Source organism: Perognathus longimembris, chromosome 5 (genome assembly GCF_023159225.1).
Source record: "Perognathus longimembris pacificus isolate PPM17 chromosome 5, ASM2315922v1, whole genome shotgun sequence".
Taxonomy (NCBI): Eukaryota; Metazoa; Chordata; class Mammalia; order Rodentia; family Heteromyidae; genus Perognathus; species Perognathus longimembris.
In genome coordinates, this window is record NC_063165.1 from 30,755,036 (window position 1) to 30,780,904 (window position 25,869).

General features: G+C 38.8%; 1 long non-coding RNA gene across 2 annotated transcripts in view; it reads right to left on the reverse strand.

The window, feature by feature from the left end:
• Positions 1 to 25,869, reverse strand: part of LOC125351616 — a 54,572-nt gene that overhangs the window by 14,322 nt on the left and 14,381 nt on the right. For both annotated transcript variants that reach the window (XR_007210980.1, XR_007210981.1), the window contains exon 3: positions 1,075 to 1,178. This is a non-coding gene — a long non-coding RNA (uncharacterized LOC125351616). The remainder of the gene's footprint in view (positions 1 to 1,074; positions 1,179 to 25,869) is intronic.

Sequence of the window (25,869 nt, forward strand, 5' to 3'; positions counted from 1 at the left end):
CGTTGGATAGCTCATCTTTTTAAGTTTAGAGGCTTGATGGATTGAATTATGAATGCTAGCTGGAGCTTGTCTGATCTATTAACACAAATGTATAAAACTCCCTCCTCCCCCACCTCCAAGGAAAGCACAGTTTTCTCTTTGGGAGGCAGTGAGCATATTTAATGCCCTTCTATTTTACAAGATTGCCATCTCTAAAGAGTCCATTTGGCTTTGCAGTGATGTAAGAGTTTGCGGTAGAGTATCCGAATAACTATGGTAAATGATAGGTTTTTATATATCGTGAAGAAACAAATACATTTTTAACATCTTTGCCTTTGTGCCTGCTGCAGTTTTGAGGCCTATGTGCAGAGGTATGAGTTGGACAGTGTCTCTGTAAGAGTCTGAATGTCCACACATTGGGAAGGGCCTCTGAGTTTTTGTAGCTATAGAAATAGCAGGTAATATAAAAGCCTAGAGTGCAAATTCCTGTTCAACTGGAAGGTAGGCAAGCATGGGCTTTAGCTTCAGTCAACCCTGCTTTTTAGTCATTTCTTTACAATATCTGGCCTTTTTTTACTTTTAGAACACTTGGTACAAGTATGATGCTATTTGGAATCTGACAACATCCCTCTTGGCTGAATAGGTTTGTTTTATTTGAACAGGTGTGTGTGTGTGTGTGTGTGTGTGTGTGTGTGTGTAATTACTGGCTTGAGCTGGGTATTGTCACACCTTTTTCCCTCAAGAGTAGTGCTCTACCACTTGAGCTACAGCTCCATTCCTGGCTTTTTGCTGGTTAATTGGAGATAAGTCTCACATCCTTTTTTTCCCAAGCTGCTTTTAAACAGTTATTCTCGAGATCTCAAGATCCTAGGATTACAGCCAGGATTACAGGCATGAGCCACCAGTGCCGGACTGAGCTGTTAATCTTTGAAGAGTCCCTCGTTACTCGTATGAGGAGTCTTGGATAAATCTGATCCCACATTAGAGGGAAGGGACAATCAGGTCAGGTGGGATTCACAGCCAATAAGATCCTCTTTAATCAAATTTAAGTAACGGAGATGTATTTATAAGAAGTAGAGCTTAAGCAATGCTTACCTGGAATCCTTTAAGTTTAAAAAGCTAACTCAATTTGACAGAAAGTACTTGAAAGAGCCATCCTCTGTGTGCCAGATTGTAAGTCTTCCAGAGAACTGTCAAACCTATGATCACAAAAGACTTAGATTAACTAGAGTTAGAGTTTGCAACAGCAATTGACAAAACAGTTTCATTATTTTCATTGTTTTAGGATAACTATTGACAGCTTTGTTAGGACTATTAAGTTCCCTTTGCTATAATTAATCTGTAAGGGGCTATTATTATCAACTATTTAAATTTTGATTTATAGAGTGTCTCCTTAGCTTTGTTTCCTTGGGGAATGGGAATACATTAAATGTACAAGGAAGTCACCAACAATTAGCATCATAAGTTCTACAAATTTAGTCATAGCTATAAGGTCGCCATTTTAAAACCCTGGCATAAATAGACACTCAAATGAAATCTGGCTTAGTTATGACTGGATTTCTAACCTAAAATCATTTCTTCCTTTAAATATCGTGTTCTGGGTTTTGGAGGCTTGGAGCCTTCACTAAAGATGACATACCTTTCCTCCTTTACACTCCAACCAAATTCTGACCAATGTCTCATAGACAAAACTATTGTGTGACACTTCTGGGTTTCACCTTTAAAAGTGTGAATATCCCCAGAGTATATTCAAGCCAGTAACAGAGAGGAAGTCTCAAACACCTTTATTACTAGCTTGTCAAACTTATGTATAATATATAAGAGTTCTTAATGTATTACAGACGAGAGGAAACAGCATATTTGTACATTTTCCAGGGTTATAATAAAGCCAAAGAACAAAAGAAAACATAGCTTTAAAAAATGTGCTGGGTGCTGGTGGCTCACACCTGTAATCCTAGCTACTCAGGGGGCTGAAATTTGAGGATCATGGTTCAAAGCCAGCCCAGGCAGGAAAGCCTGTGGGAATCTTATCTCCAATTAAACACCCCCAATCAAGAAGTAGAGATGTGGCTTAAGGAGCACTATCCTTGAGTACAAAAGTTAAAGGACAGCTCCCAGGTCTGAATGAATATGCTTTTCTTTGCCTTTATCCACTGCCTGAGATACAGATGTAAGAACAGGAAGTAGATCAGCCACTTGGTATCAGAAATGGCATCTGTGTTTTGACTGAGAACAATGGAGTGGCAATATTTACCCTGACTGTTGTTTCTGGACATTTATATCATAAAAAATCTTCAAGCTTATTTTAAACATTGTATCTTGGGGATTTTGTGCTTATAGACATTTAGATCTAGCCTAATAAGCATAATGGTTCTTATTTTGAGATAAACAGCAAAGAAGCCTAATACATTACCATAGGGCAGGATTATATACAGCAGAGTAGAGAATTAGTAGATTCTCTCCCCTTCAACTTTCCTCTTAAGAGAACAAGAGAAGAAAATGATGGCAACTAAATTTACAACCTGTATAACAGAAATTGAGTTAGACCTACCAAATATGATTAATAGCAATAAGGCCACTTAGAACTAAAAAATGGATGTGGTGTTTTCCACATCGTATTAATTATATCCTGAGGTAATGGACTTCCATCCCTGCAAACAGAAGTGTGGGAATGTGGACTTCTAATATTTAAAGTAAGCTTTTAAGAGCAGCTGAGATCTGATCAAGACTGGTATCAGGCACTAGTCATATAATTTATGTGACAAAATAAGCTAATATTAATTAGTTCAGTCATTGACATGGCAAATAAATGATCATACAAAGTTTGAATTTTTTGTAAGATGCTCAATAAATTATGATCTGACACAGTGAAAACAACAGTTGTGTAATTTTCATCTATACACACTAGAGGGCACTCAGCTACTAGTTCTCAAGTTCGTATACAGCAGTCTTCCCTTGGAATTTTGTTTCATATAACCAATGTACCTTCAAAATTTCACTACATAGATCATCCAGACAAATAAAATTTAAAAAGAAAATTTAAAATTATTTTTTAATTGAGCACAACCATGGTCTGTAATCATATCTATTCATGAGACAGATATCTGAAGAGCATGCCAGCCCAGCAGGAAAATCCATGAGACTCTCATCTCCAAGTAGCCACCAAAAGGCCAGAAATGGAGCTTTGGTCCATGTGGTAGAGCACCAGCTTTGAATAAAAAAAGCTAAGGGATCCAGGAACTTAGTGCAAGCCCAGTACAACACTCACACATAGAAACAATTAAACACATGGAGATTAAAGAACATACTTTTGGTTGAGATGAGGGTCATTGAGAGAGTTAGTGTACAGTTGTCTCCCTGAGGGCTCCATGTAGATGCCCCCACCTCATTAAGTCTCCACCCAATTACCTGGGTAACCTGCAGACCTGGAGGCAGTTACCTCCCCTTTCCCTGAGGTCACATCCTAATCCACCTGGCCATACCCCTTGCCCCTGCCCTAGATATAAGGCAGGGCTGGGTGGGGGTCGCTCTCTCTCCTCTCTCTCTCTCTCTCTCTCTCTCTCTCTCTCTCTCTCTCTCTCTCTCTCTCTCTCTCTCTCTCTCTCTCTCTCTCTCCTCTCTCTCCTTTTTCTCCTTTCTCTCCGGCCATGGATCATCTTGGCCACAGGCCAGCAGTTTGGTAATAAACTTTCTTTCCTGCCTGAATACCACATGGTATTCTCCTTTACCGGCTACCTACTTTAAAAACCTAACATATATGGTGCCGTGACTCGGATGGGGCTTAAGAGCCAGGACAGGCAGAATTCCCCTCTATTTTTCTTCTTTTTCTGGGAGTATGCCCAGTCCTGACGGCCCTTTATCCGCGAACTGAACTGCTGCGAATCGCCACGCGGCACTTTTCACTAATACCATTGCTGGCCTCCACATCCACCTCCATACCACTTGTCTACCCTGGTGAGCGAAACTGCTGCTGCTCCGGTTCTCTGCCGTTCCATCTGCTGCTTCTGCTGCTTCTGCCCCGTAAGCTCTCATCCACTCACCAGGTGCCTCCCTCCTGTGCTTTTTGGGTTTTGCATCACAGTCACACCCGAGCCAGGACACTGCTAGCACGCCTTTTGACAGTGCAATGAGGCCTGCTCGAAATACTCTCACAGATACAGTTTTTGCCACTGCAATGGTAAATGGTCAGAAGCCACTTATATTCAGGCTCTCTTTCTCTCTATTCCTCTCTTTCTTTTCCTTTTTCTCCCTCTCTCATCTGCCTACTTACTTGCTTACTTTATAAAAACTCCAAGTCGTACCATCCTGATAATGTGCCTTGCTCACAAAGCTGCCTCTTTTCACAGACCTCCAATACTGAGGCTTGACCACCAATGTGCTTTGTCAGCAAAGATAACTAAAAGTTCTTTTCTCTAGCATTGACCACGTGGTGGATATTGGGTTTAACAGGCACTAGCTCAGGCACCATTATGCCATGCCACGTGTTCTCTATTAGTGTGTTTGTGTCCTCCTGCCACCCCCCTCAACATGGCATCCCACTGGAGTTTATCAAAATATGGTTTCTCCATTTTATAATCTGAAAATTGTTGTTTGCTAGCAAAATTGTTTTTCTAACCGACCACGTGGTTTTAAAATATTGGGCAAAAAAAAATGTCATTTACTATTGGAATTGCAAAAGACTCTACTGCTGAAATTCATTTTTGCATGCTGTAAAACCTATGTGCACAGTGTGTATGTCTGTGTAAATGTCATTTGTTAGTATGTCCATCTAGCTATATATCTGTGCTAAAACTCATCACATCTACTGAGTTTTGTCATTGCAGAATTCTGGCAAGTATTTGGTCAATTCTTGACAAGGTACAGGTAAGCTCTAGTCCCCTTGGTCTCCTTGTTGTTTTAATTGGAAATCAAAAAAAGGGCTTTTGTGGCAAAGACTCCTTGGATTGCAGTTCAAAGCCAGCCAGGGCAGAAAATCTCTCTCAAACTCCATCTCCCAACTAACCAGCAAAGAGCCAGGCTGGAAGCATGGCTGAAGAGACTGGTAAGAACCAGCCAAATGCTGGAAGTGGAGCTCAAGTGGTAGAGTACTACCCTCGAGCAGAAGTGCACCCAGGCCCTGAGTTCAAACCCTGTATTCACATTGCTAATGGGGGCAAGCCATCCCAGCAACAAGCACCTAGACCCCTGGGACTCAGCCAGTTCCGGGAACAAGTATCATGGAGTGGAGTAAGAGGAAAATGATCGCATCCAAAATGGAGTCACTTTGTCTCACCCTTTCAAAATTAATCAGAGCCGGGAGATCAAGAGATAGTAGCTTGTCCATCTAATGTCCATACCTGAGTATAAGAACTAGCTAAGTCACCCAATTTTTAATTTTGTGCCCTAAGCCCTTCCTTTTGCCTTAATTTTTTTTTTTTTTTTTTTTTTTTTTTTTTTTTTTTTTTGTCCAGCCCCTGCCTCATGAGACTTCTTCCAGGCTTCATTCAAGGACTGGCATCTACCACCAGGGGACCCTGCTGCTCGCCTTCTCCAGGAGTGGCCACATTTCTGCCTTTTACCCCTAATGCCAACACCCCTTGCCAGCAGGAAGCAGCCAGAGAGAGTCTTCGCCCTTTTTCATAACTATTAAAAGGCTGGAATGTAAGGTCCTCTCCCTGAGGGTTCCATGTAGATGCCCCCACCTCATTAAGTCTCCACCCAGTTACCTGGGTAACCTGCAGACATGGAGGCAGTTACCTCCCCTTTCCCTGAGGTCACATCCTAATCCACCTGGCCACACCCCTTGCCCCTGCCCTAGATATAAGGCAGGGCTGGGTGGGGGTCTCTCTCTCTCTCTCTCTCTCTCTCTCTCTCTCTTTCTCTCTCTCTCTTCCTCTCTCTCTCTCTCTCTCTCTCTCTCTCTCTCTCTCTCTCTCTCTCTCTCTCTCCTTTCTCTCCAGCCATGGATCATCAGGCCAGCAGTTTGGTAATAAACTTTCTTTCCTGCCTGAATACCGCGTGGTGTTCTCCTTTACCGGGTACCTACTTTAAAAACCTAACAGCTTAGAAAAATTTTGGTCCTAGAGAATATTATATATAATAGATAAAAGAAGACCTACAGGTAAGCAGGAAGTTTAAAAAAAAAGAAAGGAAAAGAGCATGAAGAGATGAACTAAAACCAAGACTATAAAAGTCAAAAGATGCATTCTAGAGTATATGATAGGATAACAGACATTTAGAATTGTTTTGGCTGAAAATCACGGACTCCTATCTGTACTGCAAATGTTCAGAGGATGATTAGAAAGCAGGACAAAAGCCTAGCATCTTTGCCTACATTTTGCATCTGACCGGATCCTCTTAGTCATTCCTGAAATCATCTTGAGTTGCAAAAAGAGTAAGACTAATCCAGGACATTTTATCACAAGAGAACATCACTACTGTGAAGGAAAGGAGTAAACAGCCTCACACAAGAACCTTCCTAATGAGGACAGTTAGCTATAAAGAGGTGTGCCCAAGCACAGGAGTAACAACTTCATGGCAAGTCGTGATGACAATCACATCTTCTCCAGAACCAAAAGTGACATTACGATCAATGAGGCTACACTCTGCCTGGAACTATCTATACATACCTTTCTCCTCCTGGCCCAATTCTTTCTCTATTTAAACCTAAAGGTCATGTACCAAAGATAGAGTAAAATGTTTATGTTACCACTGGGCATGCCACTGGCATGCCCAAGCATAAAATAAATGTAATAAATCTCTAATCTCTGCTTTTCATAGCACATTCAAGGAAATGGCCAGACCTGAAATAAAATTGACACTGTGACATAAAACATGAGTTCCAATACCATGCTCCCTGAGGAATATACTAGTGAGATTGGTTTTTTTTAAGTGGTTAGATAAAAAAAATCTTTAATAACAACTAATCTCAGAAATATATATGTGTGAATATATATACACATACACATATGTACACACATACATACATTCATACAGTTCTGGGTACACATAGAATGGCCAAGTTATAGAATGCTTATGAGAGGATTATATAGCTCTTTCAGAAATATCCAAACACTTGCACTGTCTTTTACATGGTAAAATCTACATCTTATTTGAGTTTTCATTTCATCATTGAATGACGCAAACAGTAATATGCCAGATTGAAGTGGCACACACCCTTATGCTCACTGACATCAAGTCTCCTGATAAGTGCCACAAAATTTGGGAGGAGAACTTGAGTAATGTTTTATGTACACTATGAACAAAAACTATAAATAGTCTGCCATGTCCATTTTCTTTCCTGCTGGCTTGCTCTCACCACCAGAGGCCAGATACAGCAGAATGCCCCAGCACTGCTGCCTTCCTCATGATGTGCCTTGGAGCTACTGAATATCTGAACACCCCAAGTCAGTACAGTGGTCCCCAGGGAATGTTTCCTTTTCCACTCATCAGGAAGGGCATTTGAGCCTTCATAGAATATTTTTCTTTTTATATGACCTTTTAGGAATATTCTTGAAATGTTGCTTGCTCCTCAAGAAGCCAGGCACTTGTGGCTCACATCTGTAATCTTAGCTCCTTGGGTGGCTGAGAACAGTAAGGTCAAGGTCCAAGGCCATTATAGGCAGAAAATTTCCTAAGACTTCCTTTCAATCTATAGCTGGGCACAGTGGTACATACCTGTTATCCCAAGATACACAAAAGTCTGAGATTGGGAGGGCCAGGGTACTAGGCCAACCCAGGCAGAAAAGTGTGAAAGATTCACGTCCATGGAAGGAAGCTGCACTAGGTGATCCAAGAAAAGACTACAAGCCCATGAGAAGGGATATCCCAGGGCTCTTGGAGGAAGCAAGTAGCCCTGTAGGAAGAAAGAACCTATTCTGAAAATAATCAGTTATACTAGGATTGAAATAAAGCTTGTCAGGCCCCACTAATCAGAACCTGTATTTTAACAAGAGCACCAGATGATTCACATGCAAATTGCAGTTTGAAAAGAGCACTGTGAAAGTACAGCATTAAAACAGCTTTCTTCCTGAGGCTAAGCCAAAAACTCTGCTGGTGGCTAGGGCAGTGTGGAGTTAGGGGAAACAAAAAGAGAGGATAGATGGATAGATGAATGGATGAATGAATGGATAAATGGGTGAATGAGTCGATAGAGTGCTGATAGAGAGATTAACTGGATAAAAGGCTCCAGAGACAAACCTTGAGGCACTTTTATCTGCTTGGTTGATCTCACTAAGTAATTACTAATGAGATGAATTTCAGTTCGGTAAAAGGCTGCATTCTGAAGCCTGGAAGGGTTTTTCCTCAGTCCAGGAGGATTTCTTGTGCATATGCCAGGGATCTAGAAGAGGTGTTATCTCCTTGGCTTGCCTATGTTATCTCCTTGGCTTGCTATGGAATGTGCTAAAGCATTTTTCTAGTGGTTTGTGAAAGTTAGGCTGAAGTTAGACTCTATTGGTGACTCCCAGTTTGCTGAAGTTTCTTGTTCCATTTGAAAACCAACCTTTCTTCCTTCCTTCCTTCCTTCCTTCCTTCCTTCCTTCCTTCTTCTCTCTCATTTCTTCCTTTCTTTCTTTTCTTCTTTCCTCCCTCTCCCTTCCTTTCTCTCTTCCTCACCCATGTCTTTGACTGTGTTTCACTACTATGGCCAAGCAGGCTTTACACATGGAATATTCCCTCCTTGCCTCCGGAATAGATAAGACTACAGGCCAGCACCACCACACCTGAATAAAGTTCTGCCATTTGTACTTGGGATCAATGAGACCTAGTTTAAATCAAACCCAAGACCAACCAGCTATGTGGGAGATCTTATGCCTTACATGGACTAAAAGTGTTTTTAACTTAATGAACTTTAGTTCAGCACGTATTACCTACAAGTCTCCTGATATAGGCCACAGGAAGGCTAAATAAGGAATGCTGACCCTTCTGCTCTCTAAGGAGAAAAATGAAGATATATGGAAAGATGCAAAGAGATCTTTGGGACATAGTGTGAGGACAAAGTTAAACTTTCAACTTTAGTAACCTTAATGTAATTTTGAGAAACTGCTGCCTTGTTTATGCCTATAATGTATGTGCACCTCTTCTCCACATGGTCTTTCTTCCATTTCCATTTCCCTATCTACCTGCCTTCCTTCTAAGGCCAATTTAAAATGTGAATTGAAGTAATTCTCTCCTTAAAGAAAACTTGCTTTCAATTTATTGGTAGTATATTTATTTCCTAATAAACTTTCTCTGAATAATAACAATAGTAATAATAATAACAAGAAAATATCAAGTTATCACTGGAGGAATGGCTCCGTGGCTAAAGGCCTGCCAAGCAAATTCAAGTCCCTGAATTAAATCCCTTGTACTGCCAGAAAAATAAAATCCCAAAATGCCCATTTTTAATTGAAATCTTTCCTAATTTCCTCAGTTTACAGGCTTCTATCAATTCAAAATTCCATTTTATCCTACCTTCAGATCAGTTGTATCTGTTGAGGCCTGGTAGAAGACAGGAGGGCTTGCAGGTTCCCTAGAAAAAGAGAATGAATTCCATATGGGGCCCTAATAGTTTTTGGAAAAAGGGGAAAGCTAAATGTTACATACTGATAACATTTTCTATGCAGGGATTATATCTTCCTTCTCAAATAGGTCAGAGAGAAGATAAACAAAAACAAACAAACAAAACACTGAATATTGGGCAATATAGCATCCCTTTCTCAGTTCATATTGGTTCTTTCTTCCAGACTCTTTTCTCTTTGGTAGGTAAGTAGATATTAATCTCAGTTGGTTCTTTCTTCCAGACTCTTTTCTCTTTGGTAGATTAGTAGATATTAATCTCAGCTGGAAGGAATTGTATCCTGTTGGAATAAGTGGGTTGGCCATCCAACATTTAGTACTTAAGAAGACCTCTGCCATTGTGGGTAGCATGTATTATGGCTGAATTGCCTAAAAACAAGATGGAAGAGAAGAGTCCAAGGTTTGTTATTAAAACACCCAATGCCATTGCTGTTTTCAATGAGGTAGCAACTTATGATTTGAATATCAGCGATGTTTACATGTCTGTGGTAAGTATGAGCTCTTGATTGACTATGGAAATGGTTTAGTTGTCATCTATGTGATGATACATTTGCTTCCTTCTTACTAACGTATACCATTATATATTTTGTTGCTTGATATAAGGTGAAATAGCAACTCAGTGGTTATGATATTATTCCTTGTCTCATTGGTTCTATGTAATTGCCAATTATAAAATACCACCAAGACAATCACAGTTCTATCAGTGGGTTTCCCAAGTTCTGTTGATAACAAAGTATAGTGGCACACAGAATAAAATATTTTTAACCAATATGCTACTTTATAAATTAATGTTAATGTGTTCAGATTCATAAAATTGATTTTATAACTTTGTTAATTTTTGCTACTCTGCTTTCATGGAGCTATGAAATTAATTGATAAAAGAGACTCCATATATATACAAGCCTGGAGATTTTAGAAAAGCTTTAATACCAAAAGATTGGGCACTAGTGTATCAGAAATTAGGTGTGTACTCTTTGAGGTACAGTGGGTTCAAGAGACAAGTGACCCATCTCTGTCTTTCGAGACAGAGAAAACACTCAAGAATGACTAAAAAGTCACTTATTGAAAAAAAAAACAAAAACAAAAAAACGAGATAAAGTGAGATTTGGGTCTTCGAAATGACCTGCACTTAACTCCCTAGTTTCTCTCCATTCTTACCTCTATCCCAGATCTGTCGTTTCAAAGAACAACTAGAAAGGCCAACTTTGATCGGATTCCTTGAAAATCAGGTTGAAGCAAAGAGACACCAAGCAAAACGGCTCTTGGATTATATAAAAAGACGTAAGGGGACAATCTGCCTTCAAGATCGTAAGGTAGCTATAATTCACTATGATGGACTGTAGTTTACAGTTACCTTTTCTGGGCTTAGGAAATAATTATACGACACCTCACTTGTTACTTTACTCACATTCCTACAAGTCCTCCTTAGCGAATAAGCTTGAGGGTAAGCAGGTTTCAACATCTTTTTGAGTGAAACGTTGTCACTACGTGTTGGTTGGTTTTTCTCAATGAACTACAGGAAGTGTGGTCTTGGGACTAGCAGTACTAGCACCATGTGAGGATCGTGAAAAATGCAAATGATCAACCCCAGCCCAGGCCTAAGGAAGTAGATTTCTCTGTTGTGGGTTCAAGGAGTTGGCTTAACAAGCTTGCCAGATGATCTTAAAAGATGTCTGCTAATAAATGAACTATGACCACAGAATTACAAAGCCAATGGAATAACTATATACATATATATGTATGTTTGTATACACATGTGAATATATATATATGAATGTAGATATACATCTGTATTTGTATACCTATACATATATTCAGGTGATCCACTGATTCTATCATGGTACAAATGTTATAAACCACTGGAGACCCCCAAGCCAGTCATCATGCTTTGCAAAGTCGGTCAGGTAGGAAACTGACTTTCTTATTCCTCTTCAACAGAGCCATGATATAGAACAATGGGGAGATATTATAGAGACTATGAGAGTTATTCTGAATATGGAAAATATTATAACCATGACTGTACGAGATCTAAGAACACAGGCTTCGGAGGCTAGAGATTCTTACGTAAGTAGCTAAATGGTTGTGACACACAGTGCCTTTTTTGAAATTCTAGAGTACCATTAGATTTTGAGAAACAGATCCAAGAAAATCAGACCAACTAGTACATGCTTGCTCATTCCCAAAGAAGTATGTAGATTTATATCTAGGTGTGTGTTTGGGATAGAAGATTGTAGACCATCATAGAATGCCATTCAACTCATAATAGAATGTCTTGAAAGGAATAATATACTCTTTGTGTTTAGACAAAATAATTGTCTATTAGTCTTCTTGACTAGATATGCCCAAATTGATTAGAAATGATGTTGCTCACTATATGGCATACTTTGAGAACCAGACTCCTCAACTGTGACAGCAAATGTAGACACTAAATAGTAATAATATGACTAGGAAATCTTTCTGCTTATTGGTAAACATTTGGCCTCACAGTGGTAACTGCTTGATTACCACCAACTCCGTACCTTCTAGGAAACTTTAATAAACAAAATGACTTTGAGTAGAAGTTCTCAGCCCTACTTGGACCATGAGCTGAACCAAGACCTCAAACATCAAACAAATATCTATGCCCTAGCCTGACCACATACATCTCAATCCTTGAAAATAAGTTAAGAGTTGGCTATTCACAACTTCTCTATATGCCTCAAAGAGAAGTGAAAGCCATTGCAGTAGTACCTTGTTTCTCAGTCTTAAAAATAGTTGTATTATCTTTTAAGTAGTTGTACGTAGGAGTTGCCACTCAGCAAAGTAGTTTGAGTAACCTGAGAACCTTGATTCTTAATCTATCCTTTCGACAGGAAACACCAACAGCCATTGAAAGTGAATGCTTAGATTCACCTGGAGGTCTTGAGGTCTTGAATTGTCTTTGATCAGTGCTCTTTCAACTTTCATATGAACATAAATCATCTGTCACCTTTTAAAAATGAAAGCAATTCTTTAATGGGTCAGGGGTCTAACTTGAGAGTCTGTATTTTGGACTCATTTCCAAGTGCTGTTGATTTATGAGCAACATTTTGCGAAAACTTAACTGCAGATAGTGTTCTTAATGTGAATGTTTCCTTCTTTACTTTAGCTTCTAAAACTCCTAAAGGATATCCTGATTAAACAAAAAAGGAATGAGGATTTTCTGGAATATCAAATTGATTATGAGATGAAATTACTAGAAATGCAAAAGAAAGCAAGCATGAGTGAAGAGGCCCCTTCCACTTCTGATAAAGCAACTTAACTTCTGAAAGCAGCACACCAAGTTTTTCCATGTTAGTAGGTTCCCATGCCTTCCACGTTTACAAATCCTTCTCATTTCAGTTTCTGACTGAATGGTGTTTTCCTTTCAACATTTCCTAGTTCTAAGTGTTATGGATGAAAATAAATCTGTTTTGCATTATAACTGTGTAAAGAGATTTTTTGTTTTGAGAAAGATTAATTTCACCAGTGGAGGACTGGAAATAAAGCTTCCTGAGGGACACAGAGTGTGTCAGACCTGCTCTCCTCTATGGCCTCCAAGACAATCAAGTGAAGCTGAAGAGTTGGAAGCAGTGTAATTTAAGTGGTGAATCACAAGCTGTGCAATTTAAGTGGTGAACCTTAATGTTCTGCCCTTACTTATCTATGTATTATAAGCTTACTAATAGTATGGGCTTCTTCAAATCAAATGAAATGAAGCCAATTTCTAAACCAAAAATTCCTAGTGTAGAAAGGATAGCTTCATATGAAAGATATGCAGTGGATGGCTAGCTTCTATGACCAGATGCATTTTTATAGCCAATGGTAGTGTAGGAAATCAGATTTACATATAGGAGCAATTAATTAAATGTCCTGCCATCACTAATTCCTTTGCTCCCTTTTATTTTGCCAATGTAATAAAATTCAAATGAAGTTTCTGGTAGGTTTATGTCAGCTACTCAGAATTGAAAAATCCTTATTTTCATCTGCTCCCCAAAATCATCCATAGGGGGAAAAAAAACCTATAAAAACTTATCCTCAATGAACCTGATACAGAAATAAAGTGCAAGGTTAAAGTACAAAAAGTCACAGCTACCAGACAGCCACAGAGTGCCATGGGTGTATAAATCACAGAGCAGAAGCCTGTTGTACAACTAACAAATGTGTAAATACCATCAAGTACATAGGTACCACACCGCTAAATTTCCATTGTGAGTATATTGTAGTCAACTCCAACATCATAATGTGAAAACTATTCTTCACTCCAATGCTTTATTCAGTATGGAAATCCTAATGCCATACCTGTTTAGCTTTCATTTATGCTTTTACCCTTTTACTCAGAATAAAATTTTACTTCTGGTGTAATCTATACACTTATAAATAACAAAAAAAAAACCAACCCCACAACAACACAAAAACAAACACATCCTTTTTCTGCTAATACGACTGAAGGTATCAGAAGGCCTCCATGGCATCAGTGAGCCACCTAAATGCAAAGAGGAAAGGCATTATTTAAACAGAAAATCACTTTTAAGCATTTTGTTGTTTTTTTTTTAATGAATTTTTTTTGTTTTTTTTGTTTTTTTTTTTTTGGCCAGTCCTGGGGCTTGGACTCAGGGCCTGAGCGCTGTCCCTGGCTTCTTCTTGCTCAAGGCTAGCACTCTGCCACTTGAGCCACAGCGCCACTTCTGGCCATTTTCTGTATATGTGGTGCTGGGGAATCGAACCCAGGGCCTCATGTATACGAGGCAAGCACTCTTGCCACTAGGCCATATCCCCAGCCCACTTTTAACCATTTTGTAAAGAAAAAAAAAGGAATTATGAAGACAAGATTGAAAGAAGCCAGTTGATGTTTTGACTACAGAAAAGAAAGATGCTTCATAGGAACAATCATTATCTCCCATCAATTGTTATCCTGGACCCTATAAGAAATTCCCATGCATAGCCTATCTAGAAGTTCCTGTCAACAAATATAAATACAGCTCTGAACTTTAACCATCACTTTGACTTTGTATTAAGGAATCTAGTTCCTTTTATCCCCAGAATTACAGAGCTCTTTGTCTTATTTGTATCTGTGTATCTAATTCTTTTCTCTCTGCAGATTCTCTGCCTCTTAAGGTATATTATGTCTTCTCAGTCTGTGCTTTACTTAAGCAGCCAGAAAAAAAAGCTGACCATTTAAAAATTTTCATTTCTAAAGAACTATAGAACAATTTTAATTACCCTAGAAAGAATAACCACTAGAGAAAAAAAGGTATGTAACATAAATATGTGTGTGTTCAAGAAGATAGTCTTCAAAGAAGTGTATGCATTGACAGAAAATCCAAAATACATTTGTTATAAGAATGAAAATTGTATTCCACTTACTGCTATTCTTTGCATATAGAAACCTGTATGAATTAGGGTCAGAAGAGTATATTTCTAGTTAGACTTTAGTCAACTCTTCCACAACAAAACTTGTTTGCATTCTTCTGTAGGTTGATAAATATAGACTTTGGGTAGCCATACAATAAAAATGTATTTATTTTCCTCCAAGCCTTCCATAACAGACTAGTACAAACTTAGTCTTACTTGAAATTTGAACTAAAACTCTCATGGCACTTGTTTCCTTTAACCAGTGTATTAAACTTTTTCAATTACTTTTATTGTTACTGAAACTGTTCTAAAAAGCAGTATACAACTTATTGTGATTGATATTGTTCTTCTTCTGGGTATTGTATGGATGACTGCCAGGCATACCTCAGGAGTCTAATGTTTCACACACAATGACCTCAGTAAAGTCGGGCCTAAGACCCAGACACATCTGCCTGACACTGACAGTCCACATGGTCTCTCATTTGAAATAAATGCCACTTCCTGGGAAGGGCGGAAGGAATATATCCAGGAAACTGACAGATGAGATGTAAAGTTCCTGGTACAATTGTCTTTTTGGAAAATTAGTAACAGAAGAGCTTCCAAAGGAAAAAAGGAGAAAAGGAAGAGGAGGAGGGAGGCAAGTAACTAAGACAGACCAGCAACTACAAAAAGAAGCAGTAGTTGTGCCTTTCAGGTGAAGATTAAGAATATCCCCATGGCTTCAGAAGGAAAGAGATGTCCTAATCATGTGCCCACCAGGTTTTCTAGGTGTCACCTTTTTTTCTTCCCCACTCAGATCTAATGAACACCTCCTAGTTGATATGGTCAATTGGACTGAATATTTATAGTTTACTTTAAAGACTTGTAACCTACAAACCTGGGTGCCAAGTAAGAATCCAGCAAATCAATTTTATTCCTTTTCTAGTGCAGGAACAAGCATATAAGTTTTAGAGCCCCTGGTTTACTTAGACGTGACATTTATTAGCCTAGGGGTTTAAACACTGTTCCTTCACTATACATTTGTCCACACAAAACATCAATGAGTCACTCTATAAAATGTTATATGCTTTGTGGATTTCAGGAAGAAAACAAAAGTTTAACTGCCAATAAAAAAAGAAAGGAAAACATAACAGAACAATAAAAGGATAAAAGCAATATCCTTGTGGCTCAAGTAGTAGAATACCTGACTTGCAAGCGTGTAGCCCTGAGTTCAGTCAATAGAAATAAAGAGAATAAAATTAACAGCAAAGAGGGCTGGGAATATGGCCTAGTGGTAGAATGCTTGCCTCATATACATGAAGCCCTGGGTTTAATTCCTCTACACCACATGTACAGAAAAAGCCAGAAGTGGAGAATGGCTCAAGTGGCAGAGTGCTATCCTTGAGCAAACAGAAGCCAGGGACAGTGCTCAGGGCCTGAATTCAAGCCCCAGGACTTGCAAAAAAAAAAATTGACAGCAAAATAACAAACATAGATTGGCATTTGCAACAACACTCTATACATAAATTCGTAATCTAACTTATTTATGACAGTGAATAAACATACTTTTTCTGAAAAATGATGTTATAAATATCCAAATAGCACCTGGGAAAAGAAAGATTCCCAGCATCTGCATTAGCTACTTGTAAGAAAGACTGCAGCCAAGAAGTCTCTAGGAGTAGACTGGGGACTTAAAGTCAAAATAAAATCTACAACCCTGGGAGCTCTGAGTCACACACTTGGAGTGTCCAGGTGGAAGACTCCAGCCAGAGACATATGTAGAGTGAAAGAAGTTCTGGGTTGGTCAAGCTTAGGGGCTAGGTGGTCAGTGGTAGGACCTGCCCAATGTAGGTAACTAAGAAGTTAGAAGAGCATCAGGAGCTCAGCCAGTGAACAGCTTAAGCATCCCTACCTCAACCTTTGTAACCTCACAGTGTGAAGAACTGATACAGGGAGTCAGAAAGCACTGAGACTCATGTGCAGAGATCCTTTTTCCTAAGTACTTTGTCATTGTATTGGAACACGATGCACCATTTGTTTCCTGATTCCTGAGCACATAATTTAGGCTCATCTTATGGGCTGTCTGTACACTGCCACAGGGGGCATACATGGAAAAATCCAAGGATGTTTGCCTGGCACATAGACTCAAAAGCACTGGGTGATTAGAACTAGTTTCCAGTACACCAAAAAAATGGAAACCTCTAAAGTAGAAGCAACACACGTGTGTACAACCGATTTCAACAAGCCTGCTCACAAATTACAAATAAAACCAATTTATACACCACAAGAAAATACAAGAGATGCCAGCTAATTCTGCATAGCAGTGATGCTGGGACCAGCCGAGGGACCTGCAGCCTACAGGGAAATTTTATTTATTTATTTATTTTTTTGCCAGTCCTGGGCCTTGGACTCAGGGCCTGAGCACTGTCCCTGGCTTCTTTTTTGCTCAAGGCTAGCACTCTGCCACTTGAGCCACAGCGCCACTTCTGGCCATTTTCTGTGTATGTGGTGCTGGGGAATCGAACCCAGGGCCTCATGTATATGAGGCAGGCACTCTTGCCACTAGGCCATATCCCCAGCCCAACAGGGAAATTTTTGAAGACATGTAATCTGCTTACATTTAAGGTTCACTCACATGCATTGAACTTAACGCCTAACATTTAGTCATTATATCTTCTGCTCCTTTCTTCTTTTTTTAAAAAAATTGTTCTGTGGGTTTCTGTAATGATATGGCTTGGCTATTTTTCTCAGTTGTATGTATTCTCTATCAGTGAGTTTCATACTTTTCCATGTTTCCATGATGGTAATTATCATCTGTTTGTTTCCAGATGTGGAACTCCCTTAAGCGTTTCTTATAAAGCCAGTCTAGTGGGGAGGAATTTCCTTAGTTTTTGCTGGTTTGGGAATATCTTTATTTGTACTCCAATTCTGAAGAACAGCTTTGCTAGCTATAGTAATTTAGCTGGCAATTTTTCTCATATATTTATATATATATGTGTGTGTCTATAGTGTGTGTGTATGTGCGTGTGTGTGCACACGCGCGCACGATCCCAGTTCTACCTGATTATGAACATTTCTACTAAGGAATACATTGACAGATTAATGTAAATTCTCCTGTACATGACTTTGAACTTCTAGATTTTTTTTCTTTTGACAGATTAACTCTAATATTCCTCACTGAGGACATTTTTAGGTTGAATCTACCTGAGATTCTTTGATCTTCTTATATATGTATGCTCATGTTTCATCCAAGACTAGAAAGACTTTAGCAGTTATTTCCTTAAAAATAAACTTGCTGATTTTTTGTTTTCCATCCTTTGGAATAATCATGATGCTAAATTTGTTTGTTTATTGGTGTCCCATAAATCCTGTATAAAATATTTACTTCTTGTCATTCTTTTTAAATTGTATTTTCTCAGATTGAGTAATTTCAAGAGATACCCTTTAAATGATATTTTAGTTTATTGCTTAGTTTATTACAGTTCAATATTTAAATTGCATTGATTAAATTCTTCAGCTCCAAGATGTGTTTCATTCTCTTTCAAATTTAGATCATGATTGATTTTTTTAATTGTTTTTTGAAACAGTGTCTCACTATGTTGCATAGGCTGGTCTGGAACTCTATAGCCACAGCTGGTCACAAACTTGAAACCTTTCTGACTCAACTTCTCAAGTGTTATATTCATGTGTATGTAAATGTGTTTCCTTAAGACCACTATTTCAAATTCCCTCTTGAGACACTTGTATCATTCCATTTCTTTGAAGAGTTATTGTGTTTCTTTAGTTATGGCATACTTCTCTCTCTCTCTCTCTCTCTCTCTCTCTCTCTCTCTCTCTCTCTCTCTGTCTCTGTGTGTGTGTGTGTGTGTGTGGTGTTTCTTCTATCCCTCTGTTATTCTCTATGCATCTGGTACAACAATCACCTCTTCCAAACATCACAGAGTAACTATCACGAGGAAAAAACTTCCACTTGCAAATATTTTAGTGTGTAATTGGCAGACGTGTGAAGGCTGAAATTCATACTGGATGAGGTGGTAGAGATTCTATGCATCTTCTTCAAGTTCTAAAACATGGGACATTACACAGTGGTAACTCTAGATGCTGGAATGGTGGGGCCATAACAGCACTGCATAACAGCACAGTCTCTGTGAGGCCAGGTAGCAGCATGGATGACAGGAGGATGGCATGCCATCATTATCACTGCCTGGAGTGCCTATATAAGCCGGGGTACCAATGATGATTCCATTTCTTTTTTTTTTTTTTTTTTTTTGCCAGTCCTGGGCCTTGGACTCAGGGCCTGAGCACTGTCCCTGGCTTCCTTTTGCTCAAGGCTAGCACTCTGCCACTTGAGCCACAGCACCACTTCTGGCTGTTTACTGTATATGTGGTGCTGGGGAATCGAACCCAGGGCCTCACGTATACGAGGCAAGCTCTCTTTGCCACTAAGCCATATCCCCAGCCCCCATTTCTTAATAGTACCTTAGCAGCCCATCCTACAAGCAGGCTAGCCCAGCCACCGAGAGGAAAGACATTATAGTTGGTTGGGAGGCTCTCAGCTCAGCTAATGCTGTTTCCCAGGAAGGTGGCGTATACCAAGTCAGTTTAGCCCTTTGACACCCTTTCATGTGCAGTCTCTTTGTGAAATTAAGGCACCACTGCATTAGGACAGAGTGCATAGTTTCAATTCTAGCCCGGAGGAACAGTGTGCAGTGGCTGCTGGGAGCATTGCACTGAGCAACTTTGTCAAGGTCTCAAAACTCTGGGGGGCAGAAGGGGGGCTAGTAAACATTTTCTATTTTTCATTTTTATGCTGAGCTTATTTGATTTCCAGAATTTATTAATATCAGTTATTATATGCATTATTGTAATTGTGTATGTGATAACCCCAATATTAGGAGGTCTGATGAGCATATTTTTTGTCACTGGTTTTAGTCTATTTTCAGGTCTATGATCTCTTTTCCAGGTGTACCTAGTAATGTTTTGTTGACAACTGGGCAGTGTAAATGATGAACTTGAGACATATTTTAAGATTTGAAACAACAGTATCTTCTAGAAAAAAATATCACTTCTGCTTAATATGTAGGGAAGAAGATGATTAGTTTTAACTGAGTCATGAATTACGTTGATTTGATATCTGCAACAGAAAAAAAACTACTGCTTTAAAAAATCAAATTCATCAACATCTAGTGTTAACCCATGTGCCATTGTTAAAAACAAAACAAAACTACTAAAAAGTAGTTGCTGTTAGTATCATGATAAAAGGTTAAATTCTCTCCCATAGTAAGCAATAATAAATCACCCTTCATATAAACTCATAAAAAGGTTTAATATGGGGCTGGGAATATGGCCTAGTGGTAAGAGTGCTTGCCTCCTACACATGAAGCTCTCGGTTCAATTCCCCAGCACCACATATATGGAAAACGGCCAGAAGGGGTGCTGTGGCTCAGGTGGCAGAGTGCTAGCCTTGAGCGGGAAGAAGCCAAAGACAGTGCTCAGGCCCTGAGTCCAAGGCCCAGGACTGGCCAAAAATAAATAAATAAATAAAAAGGTTTAATAGAGGTTTTCAAAGATTGCTTACTCTTCCCTTTCTCAGTTAATCTCTAATTGTATTACTCATCTTATGGAAAATCCCATCATGACTAAATTGCTAATCATAGGTGGGACCATTAAAAAATGACAGGGAATTTACCAATTATATCACCCTGGAGGCAAGTGGTTCACAACTACCTTATTAAACTTGTTTACTACATGTTTAATCCAGATAGCTGTGAAAACTCATTTCAAATGATCATTATATCTCCTTCCTTTGCCCAGGTGGAATATATCTTCTGGGTCAAACTTACTGTCTATTATTTGGGTCCTTATGATAATCTCTATTCTCCAAAATTTTCAGAATCCAGATAACTACTCTTCCAAAATATTTTTTTGTTTGTCCATTTTCAAGCAAGGGTTTAAACTCAAGGCTTCACTCTTACTCAGCTTGCTCAACTTTCTTATTAGGCTGGCACTCTACCACTTGAGCCACACTTCTCTTAGAGATTGAATTTTTCTGGCTTTAAACCATGGTCCTCTGGGGTCTCAGTCTCCTGAATACCTAGGATTATAAGAAAAAGCCACTACTCCCTGGCTCCATATTTTTCAAACTGAAAATTACATCATGAATTGCATGGTATTATACTTAAAGATTTATTTTATATGAATATTTTACAAAAAAGAAAATCCCAACTTCATTGAAGTGCATAAAATTCAATAAGCTCTGTTTGCCAGAAATTTTAATATTATTACCACAAACACTAGACATCTGTGTTACTCCTTATTTAATAAGAAAAAATCACCCCCCTCCCCAAAGTACTAAACAGGAAAAGTGGCTGCAATTTGACACAAAAGTGTAAAATAGGGTAATATTTGGGTCCTATATGTGAATTTGTAGCCTGCATTTATACTTAATATTTTATCATAAGCATTGTTCTATAGTATAAGTCTTTGGATATATGTTTAATGTTGACATGTATTCCAAGTGAGCCAAAAAAGCCCCAAGAACGCACACATACAACCCCCCCCAACCCCCCCCCCACACACACACATATTTGACTAAGCTTGTCATAAGTAGTATTTTCTTCCTTTGTAAAATGCCTGGCTTTAATTAATTAATTAATTAATTAATTTTATTTATTTTTTTTTGTCAGTCCTGGGCCTTGGACTCAGGGCCTGAGCACTGTCCCAGGCTTCTTTTTGCTCAAGGCTAGCACTCTGCCACTTGAGCCACAGCATCACTTCTGGCCGTTTTCTGTATATGCGGTGTTGGGGAATTGAACCCAGGGCTTCATGTATACGAGGCAAGCACTCTTGCCACTAGGCCATATTCCCAGCCCCTGGCTTTAATTTTAATCATTAAAACAATCTTGCAAGAAATGTGTTAGTATTCTGATTTCACAAATGAAAGCATAACTCAAAAAGGTTAACATTTATCTGATATTCCTCCTGATAAGTAGCAGAATAGGATATTTGAGCTTAGATACTTCTGATTCCCAAGTCAGTATTCAAATTATTACTGAACTTCACTAGGAGGAGAAAACATAAACATAGAATTTTCTTAGCCTATAACTAAACAAAATCAAACAAAAACCTGGAATTTCTGGCAGGTAGCCGGGCATGTGGTTGCTTACAAAACTATGGTGAATATAATATCTGTTCCAATGGCACTAAAGCTACAGCTCTTTGTCATATTTTTAGTAAGCAGTCAGGAGGCATTCAATTTGCATCAGCAGCTTTGCTGAGACCATGTGACATCCTGTTTTTCATAATTCTTGATAAGGCTGACTTTGTTCATAGTAATTTTTCCTCTGCACTTCCTACAGTTGCCCCTGATGTGTATGTAGCACACACACTCAATAAGTCACCTTCTTTGACAATTCTCAGGAAGATTCACTTAAGTTCAGTTTCTCACAGTATCCAGTTATAAAAATCTTTTTGACTTGTACATAGCAAAGTAAATCCCATTTGCCTATAGAAAATTCTATGAAATACAAATAAATGTGTAGTAGATTCATGGTAGGTTCAGCCCATCATCCACAGGTAACATTCCCTCATTTTGTTGTTGTTGTCTGTTGGTCTCTAGGAAACTAGAAGTTATGTAGAATACATGGGGAGAAAGGGAAAATATAAAAGACAGAATTTCTCAAACTGTATATAAAAGTTAACTCTAGAACAGACTAGAAAACAGTACAAAGAAGATTTGATTCTGTCCAGTCAACAGGTGCTCCAAAGCCTAAATCAAACTGTAGCCATGATTGCATCACCACAGTTTACCTTCTCTGAGGACACACCCTTCTCCCTGGGCTGCCCAAGGCTGCACTTGATTACCTAATCACTGGAACTTTAGTCCTACTTGAACATTTTTCATATCCCCTATCAGATGTGTTCCAAAGGGTTTCCACAGTGCACTACCTCTTCTCAGTATTCACACTTGCCTTTGCTTGCCCCAGCAGAGTGGTTCTGGGAGAAAGGTGACAACATACACAGGTTTTCTCAGCACCCAACACAATAAAGCCAAAGAGCAAGCCCTGTTGGCAGCTTGGCTCATGAAGTCAGATACACAGAAGAGTACTGATAGTCTGGCAGATGAGAATCAGAGTCCCAAATAAAGTGCTATCCCTCACAGAGCCTGCCAGCCTCCCTCCATTGTCCTCTGCCCTGGCTATCTCTCAGTGAATGCACTCCAAAGTTATCCTCTCTCCTTCCTTCCAGGCTATGGTACTGTGTTGGCTTCCGAGTACTACTTTTCCCCACTTGGGTATATGACTCTGGCAGAGAGAGGTGATTCATAAGCTTGCTTAAGATGTTTTTGTGACCATCAAGAATTTCTTACTGGTATACATTTTTACCCATCCTAGACAACTAATATTTTTATGTAACTCCTCGTTACTATTAATCTAATGCCATCAGTTTGGGATTCATTTGAAGCAATAAACATTAATGAGTCAAAGAAGACATGAAAATAAATACAATCCACCCTTAACCAATGAATTATATTAACAAACTAATTTGTATTTTCCATATAAAAATAAATAGAAAGATATGCTTGATGATGTATGTTTTGAGCCAAAAATCCCACTGATCCCTGAAGACTAGAACCTCTTTCAAAAACTAGAAGTTCTCTTAAGAGAATGTTAGAATTAATCTCTCGATCTGAACCCCTTCTAAATCTTTGACAATTTTCTCTTACCTTGTGATGTCATGATTATACATAAAAGAACTTTACAGAGACGTATTGTCCCATGTGTAATAATCAAATAACATAACGAATTAAAAATCTTACCTTTGTCCATATACTAGTGAAGGAGATATGCTACCAAAATACCAAGAATATTTTTAAGTTACAGTTTTTTTTGGAGCTTCTTGATCTTCATAAGACTAGAATTCTATAGGAAAAAAAAAGAACATATAAGACTTACTTTTGTGCCTAACCTTTTGAGAAACTGATGAAAAAATTGTATTCTTTACAAAATCTTTTCATGAGTATATATTAATTTTACAAATTAAGGTGCTTCATTGTAATATTCCCTGCATTTCATATATGCAGATTTTGTTTATGTTCACCCTTCTATTACTCTTTCTTACAGCCCTGTCCTTTCCCCTCTCATTTCCTTAGTGTTTCTCCTATTACTTTCATGACCTTGTTTGTGTGTGGGTGTGTCTGTGTGTATTTGTGTGTTCTCCCACATGTCCACAAATGAGAAAAAAAAATGATAGTTGGTATTGTGAGACTTTCTGTTCATTAATTTAAATTGCAATTTTTCTACTGAGAGCCAGATAGTAAATTATTTAGGCTTTATGGACCATACGATGTTTCATATATGGATGTTAGTCCTAAAATACAAATGTATATGTAAACACACATAGGATCAACTTGATTAAAAATGATATTTGCAAGTCTGAGGTACCATGGTGGGATTGTTCTGAACAATCAACAGGTAATCAATAAAAAAAATTAGGACATTAAAACATGTCTGGACTAGGGTGTATACACAAGTGGGAGGAGATAAGCAAATAGGAAAAGGAGGGAAAATAAAGTAGTAATCTATGTACATGTGTGAAAATGGAACAAAGCAAACTTGATGACACTGAGGGAGGGGGTGAAGAAGATGACTTATTGAGATGCATTGAAAAAATAGAGATGTAAAAATAAAATAACCTTTGTCCAACTACTGATGTGAAAGAGAAGAAGAAAATTGGAAAGAACGAAGGAAGGAAGGAAGGAAGGAAGGAAGGAAGGAAGGAAGGAAGGAAGGAAGGAAGGAAGGAAGGAAGGAAGGAAGGAAGGGAGGGAGGGAGGGAAAGAAGGAAGGAAGGGAGGGCTGAACTAAACCCAAAGAAACCCTAAGAGTATGTTCTCTTGATTCAAAAAGTTGCTGTGATGCCAGATGCCAGTGGCTAATGCCTATAATCCTAGTTACTCAGGTGGCTGAGAGCTGAAGATACTGGTTCAAAGCTAGCCCAGGCAAGAAAGTCCAAGAGACTCTTATCTCCCTTTAACTACCAGAAAACTGGAAGTGGCACTGTGGCTCTAGTGGTAGAGGGCTAGCCTTGAGCTGAAGAGCTCAGGGACAGTACCCAGGCCCCGAGTCCAAGCTCCATGACTGACATAAAAAGAAAAAAGAAAAAAAAATGTTTCTGTTATTATGGAACATACTCTCCAGAGGTTTAACTAAGACAAAATTTTCACCATGCAAAAGCCTACTTCATTGTTATTTCCTAGGGGAAGGCCTAGAGATTGAACTCATGTAAGATCAACAATTTGTAAAATCAGGACATATTTAACATTAAACAATGCCAGGAATACTCCATAGACACCATGATCTTCATGATCTGAAAAGCTGTATGGCACAAAACATGGAACTGAAATTCTTCTTCTCTTAGATGAAAGCAATCTGTCATTCTGTTGAAGAAACAAATTGGTATAACTTATGCTTTTTAAAGCTATACTTGTTCTTCTGCTGCTGTCATAGAACCCAGTCTTCATTTTCTTGTATTGTTTCACATAAAATATTTAGGGGGGATAATTTTTCTTAGCTATCATCTTGGTCTCACCTGCTGCCACCTCTTGCCTGGATCCTGGCAGAATTGGTTTTCCTGATTCTAACCTTGGGCCACAGTTTGGATCTTGAATATCCTCTAACTAGTCATGTGTTTAAGGCTTGGGTACTGGCTGATCTGAATATCAGAGGTGCTAGATCCCTTGGGAAGTAGAGCCTAGTGGAAGGAAATTAGAACATTGGAGGTATGTCCTTAAGGAAATCAGGATTCCTGCCTTTCTCTCTTCCTCTGCTTTCTGGGTGAGATGAGTAGCTTCCTTTGCTGTGCCCTCCTGTAATGATGTATTTACTGGGCCAACACAGGTCCAGAAAAATATGGCCAACAGACCATAGACTGAAACATCTAAAACCATAAGCAAAAAATGAACCTTTCCCCCTTTTAAGTTGGTCCTCCCAGTTATTTTGTCATAATGAAGAAAAAATGACT